The sequence below is a fragment of the Silene latifolia genome, chromosome 10, assembly GCF_048544455.1.
Source record: "Silene latifolia isolate original U9 population chromosome 10, ASM4854445v1, whole genome shotgun sequence".
NCBI classification, from domain to species: Eukaryota; Viridiplantae; Streptophyta; class Magnoliopsida; order Caryophyllales; family Caryophyllaceae; genus Silene; species Silene latifolia.
In genome coordinates this window covers 52,567,272-52,573,020 of record NC_133535.1, presented here as the reverse complement: position 1 = coordinate 52,573,020, position 5,749 = coordinate 52,567,272, and the positions used below count along the sequence as shown (strand labels likewise).

At 39.9% G+C, this 5,749-nt stretch overlaps 1 non-coding gene across 1 annotated transcript; it reads right to left on the bottom strand.

Moving 5' to 3' along the window:
• Positions 1-4,681: 4,681 nt before the first annotated feature.
• On the bottom strand, positions 4,682-4,788 carry LOC141610069 (small nucleolar RNA R71). Its single transcript, XR_012527963.1, has one exon. It is a non-coding gene; the product is annotated as a small nucleolar RNA R71 (small nucleolar RNA).
• Between the last annotated feature and the right edge of the window lie 961 nt (positions 4,789-5,749).

The following is a 5,749-nucleotide window of genomic DNA, read 5'->3' as shown; positions in this document are numbered from 1 at the left end:
AAGCTCGAAACTATCGCCTTCACTAAGGTGAGTAGTGCAATCCTTCAAGGGAGTTCACCTCCGACACTTAAAGATACGGGAAGCTTCTCAATACCGTGTACCATTGGCGACACAACGATCAACAAAGCCCTATGTGATCTAGGGGCTAGTGTGAGTGTTATGCCGTATTCGGTAAGTAAAAGGTTAGGGATGGGAGAGCTTAAATGTACCAATATCACACTCCAAATGGCCGATAGATCGACGAAGACACCATTAGGGATATGGGAAGATGTTCCCGTAAGAGTTGGAAAATTTTTCATCCCGGTGGACTTTGTCATTGTTGACATGGAAGAAGACTCCAATATTCCAATCATTCTAGGAAGACCTTTCTTGCACACCGCGGGTGCGGTGATAGATGTGAAGCATGGAGAGCTCACTCTAGAAGTGGGAGATGAGAGCATAACTTTCAATCTTGACAAGACCATGAGAGCTCCCCGTTTGCATGAACCATGTTTTATGGTTGATCATTATAGCCGGAAGGATGATAGGAAGAAGTCGGAATTCCAATGGAAAAAGAAAGTTGATGATGCCCCATCAAAAGAGCAAGATAATTGTAACAAAGAGAGCTTGAAAAGCTCACCCATGATAAGTGAAGAGGATGGCCTCATTGACCAAGACAGGAAAGGAGGAGAGTTGTCTCTATCAACTCAAGAGATTTTTAATGACCAAGTAGACGAAGTTTGTGGTCTTTGGGACGATGAGTTTGAAGGGATTTTCAATCCCTACATTCGTAATGCTATCGATCAAGACCAACATGAAGGACAACAAGTGCAAAGATCTATTGAGGATCTTTATCATGATAATGAACAAGCTTTTGACTACTTCTTCAAGGTGTTGAGTAACATCAACAACAACTTGAACATGCCCCCATGACATCTCTCTAAGAATGAGAGTTTGGTGGAGTCCTCTCCAAACCACCATTTGTAAATATTTCTAACTCCCTAACTTGCCTTTTAATTCTTACATTGCATTTTTGTCGTTTTTGGATTTATTTATTTTTTGTGCCTTGATCAAGATATTCATCATTTTTTAGAGAAGTGAGGGAGGGACTAATGATTTTATTGATGTGTAGTGCTTTAACTTAGTGTGGGGATAGCAATTGCCTAGGCTATTCATGCCTTTGTAGTGCCCCTACAATGAAGAGCACGGGATTTGAAGAATGAAAATGACACGGGATATGCAAGTGCACGGATGGACCTGAATCCGGGTAGACCAGGTGGAATCCGAGCGTCTTCTGGGTAATCCGCTCGTCTTATAGGAATCCGAGCGTCTGTGGAAGAATCCGTCCGTCCAAATGAGCTGCAAAATCAAAAAATTTAGTCTGTTAGAGAATCCGAGCGTCCAAGCTGAGAAGACGTTCGTCTGAAACTGTCCGCTCGTCTTTGTAGTAAGACGCTCGTCTTTCTGCCAGTGCAAATTTAGCAAAGTTCCTGTAAGAGAATCCGCTCGTCTTTGAGGAAAGCCGCTCATCTTACTTGCAGAATCCGCTTGTCTTCTTTGAAAGACGCTCGTCTTTAGGCGAGTTTTCCTGAAGCCAAATTGAGCAGAATCCGAGCGTCCCGACAAGAGTCCGCTCGTCTTCCCCCTGCAGTTTTGAAATTTTCGGGTGTTTTAATACCCCTTCCCACATTCATTCATTCATTCAAACATTCAAACACTACCCATAAACCCCAAAACCCCCATCCTCTCCATCACCAAAAACAAAATTTCCTCAACCAAATTCAACAAAATCAAATCCAAACTTCCTTACAACAACAATTAATCACTCCTTTTGCAACAATAATCAATCCAAGCACCAAAACTTCAACCTTTGAGTCGATTTTTGAAATACAAAGACAAATCCTTTCATCTTAAAATCGATTTGGGTATAATTAGAAATTGAAGATTTTCAATCTTTTCTTGGTATAATCAACAATGGCAAGAACAAAAGGAGCAACAAAGGCACCCAAGGCAAAGACACTTTCGAAAAGGCAACAAAGTCTTCAAGCAAAGAAAGCTTCAATGGCTATGGTGGTTTCTAGTGCAAACTTGGAAGTTCAACAACAACAAGATCCTCCCTTGGAAGCAACAACAACAACAACTCCGGAAATCGCTCAATTACCCAACTATCCGGAGGTAATTTTCATTTCTAACTCCCATATGGATACATTTGCCAAGTATGCTAATGATGTGACCATGATTAGCGCATATTTAGCCCCCGAATTAGCCTTGTTCCCATGCTTTTTAGTGCATATTTGAGTCATTTATTGTCTTTAGTTCTTTGTTTTGCATATTCTTTGAGATTTTGATCCCTTGGTAGGAAAGGAGTGCAAATCTTGCATTTTCATGGCAAAATGAGACTAAATTGATTGAATCCAATGACCAAGCATCAAGGAGAGACAAGATTAGAAGGCCTTTGTACATATTATAGTAGATGAGCAATGTTGAGGAAGGATCCTTGAGTCCCCAAGGAAATCCCCAAGGATTTTATGAAGAAATGGGAAGAAAAGAAGAAGAAACAATGCTGAGCTACAATCCGTGCGGTTTCTCCACAATCCGCCCGTCCTCCACAAGCACAATCCGTGCGTCTTCCTTCAAAGACGCCCGGGTTAGCAGCCACCAGAATCCGCCCGGATTCCCCTGAAGATGCCCGTTTTCCCCCGCCTGAATCCGCCCGTCCCGACTCCAATACGCACGGATTCCAGTACAGTGAAATTTCGTCTTCTCCAAGCTACAAATAAAGAAGCCCTTCCTTCGAAAAATACCGGCTCCTCCTTGCTCAATCTAAAAACTGTAATTACTAGTTTAGCCCTTAGTTAACCCTAATGCATCCACCTAATTTCCATTATAAATACCCCATTAGTCTAATTAGAAGAGCATGTTCTTCTTATCAATAATTAGAGTAGTTAATATCAATCAAATCTCTCTTTAGTTTTGTAATCAACAATTAATCAAGTTTTAATACAAGTTTTATTTCCTTAATCTCTCTTTTGTTCATCCTTTATTTTGGGTAATTGAAGATTATTTGGGTTATTATTGGGAGATTGACAACCTCTCAATCAAGCATCAAGTACTTCTTTTATTCTTTGCTTTATTATTGGAATCATTAGTAGGTATAATTCTCTTAATCCCTTTTTAATTATTGCTAATTACTTTCATTTATTCATCATGTTTCCTTTTGTTGGTATGATTGACAACCTTGCTAGCATGATCAACATGATAATGAGTGAGTAGTGACCTAGCTAGGGTTAATGGGTAATTAGGGGAAACCAACATGGGGAATGATTCATGCTTAAATTAATATGCTTTCATGATTTATTTGCTTGCTTGTTTTGATCTCAACTCATGCACATGTTATGTTTGATGAAATGTGAGCCTATGAATCCTTGCATTTTTTACCCATCACCTATCTTTTCAATGAGACTTGTAAGACATAAACCAACTCGAGTCTCATTAGACCATGCATGTTGTTGAGTAGGGAAGATTAAGTCGACTTGTAGGTGTTGTACAATCTAATCGATTCGGCTCCGGGACCCAAACTTTCCTAGGATTGTAAGATATAACCCAACTCAATCCATCACAACAATAATTGCTTGCTTATAATTTGAGAACATGTTTGTATGATCAATTCCCATGATTCCCCTATGACCCCATGATACCCAAGTGCTTTTTATCAATTGTTTACCACCCTTTTAATTCATCTTGCTTATTTACTTTCATTGCTATTTAGTTTAGTGACCTTCTACATCAACCCAAATTGTGACACCCCTAAGACACCACTAGTTTCAATAGAAATCTCATCTCAATTCCCGTCCCTTGGGATCCGACCTTTAATTGCCTCTTTACTAATTGTAGAGTTGTTTGTGAAGCTATAAATTGTGTTTTGATTCGTACGTGACCCAACGACAACACCTATTCAATTGTGAACACGAAAACGTCCCCATCAAAAAATGGCGCCGTTGCCGGGGACGGTGTTAACTTGATTTAGATTTTCTTATATTGTTATTAGTTGTGTCTTTCTTTGCCTTGGGGAAGTAAAACTCCTCAAGGTTTGTTCTAATTGTTTTCAAGTTGTTTGATATTTTGCATGTCTAGAAGGTCACAAGGTGATTTGTTACCTTTTGATCGTGAAATTGAAAGAACTTTGACAACCAATAGGAGACTTGCTAGGAGGAATTTGAGAGGTATTAGTGAGGTTGTAGATATTCAACCAACTATTGAGTTCATCAACCCTTTTGCAAGAGAAGGTGAGGAGAACCCAACACAAAATACCCCACAAAATCAACCTACAATGCCTAAGTTTTCATCATATTCCGTACCCACCGAGGAGAACCTACCCAATGGTACTCCCACACCACAACATCTAACCGGAAATTTTATTGCCAAATCCGCCTTTATCCAATTAGTCGAAAGGAGCCAATTTGGGGGGATGCCTAGTGAAGACCCTCATTCTCATATGGAAACCTTTTGTGACTATTGTGATGCGATTTCTCAAACCGGTGTAACTCAAGACCATATTCGATGGGTCTTATTTCCTTTTTCTCTAATTGACACCGCGAAACAATGGTTGAAGGGCCTTGATAAGGCCACTCTCGGAATTGATTCTTGAAAGAAGTTGGCTTTAGCTTTCTACAAAAAATTCTACCCACCGGAAAAGACTAACATGCTAAGAGCTCAAATTACGGGTTTTAAGCAAAGGGATGAAGAATCTTTGTATGAAGCTTGGGAGCGGTTCAAAGGAATTTGTCGCTCATGTCCTCACCATGGACTTAGCGAGTGGTTCTTGGTACAACAATTTTGGAACGGTCTATATGAAGATTCAAGGAACATTCTCAACATGGGATCAAATGAAATGTTCACCGAAGTTGATGACAATCAAACATGGAACAAAATTGAGGAAATGGCGGTCCATAACTCACAATATAGTAGACCTCGCAAGGCTACTAGAGGAGGAAAGCGTGAAGTGGACTCCGTCACTCAATTGGGTGCTCAACTTAGTGCTCACATTGACACAATCAATTTGAAGTTTGAAAAAGCTATGGCTAGACTTGAAGAAGCCTCAAAATCACCAAAACATCATGTTAATGCCATGACGGCATCCTCATCAATCCCAAGTGGGATATGTGAGAATTGTGGAACTTTGGGACATGACCAAAGTGAATGTAGGGGAACAAATGAACAAGTGAATGCTTTCCAAGCATACAAGAGTGGTACCCCTTATTCCAACTATTACAATGAAAACACCAAATTCCATCCAAATCTCTCATACAAAAGCCAAAATGTTCAAAATCCTCAAACAACATACACCCCACCTCCCATGAGAAACCAAAATCAAAGACCCTTTTACAACCAAAACCAAGGTTACCAAAATCAAAATCCATACAATCACCAAAATGACCAAGGTTTTGATGTTCAAAAAGCGGTCCTCCAAATGCAAAAGAATCAACAAGAGTTTTTCACTCAAATGCAAAAAGATAGTCAAGCAAAAGAAACCACCATCAACAACATTCTAGCTCACACCAAGATGTTGGAAACCCAATTGACTCAACTAGCATCTTCAAGCTCACAAAGACAAAAAGGGCAATTACCACCTCAAGGTAATCCCTCAAGACATGAAACGGTTAGTGCCATTCACTTAAGAAGTGGTACAAGGTATGAAGCACCGAAAAAGCAAGTTGAGGATGAAGTTGTGGAAGCTAGTGATAAGGAAGAAATTGTGCAAAACTCCAAG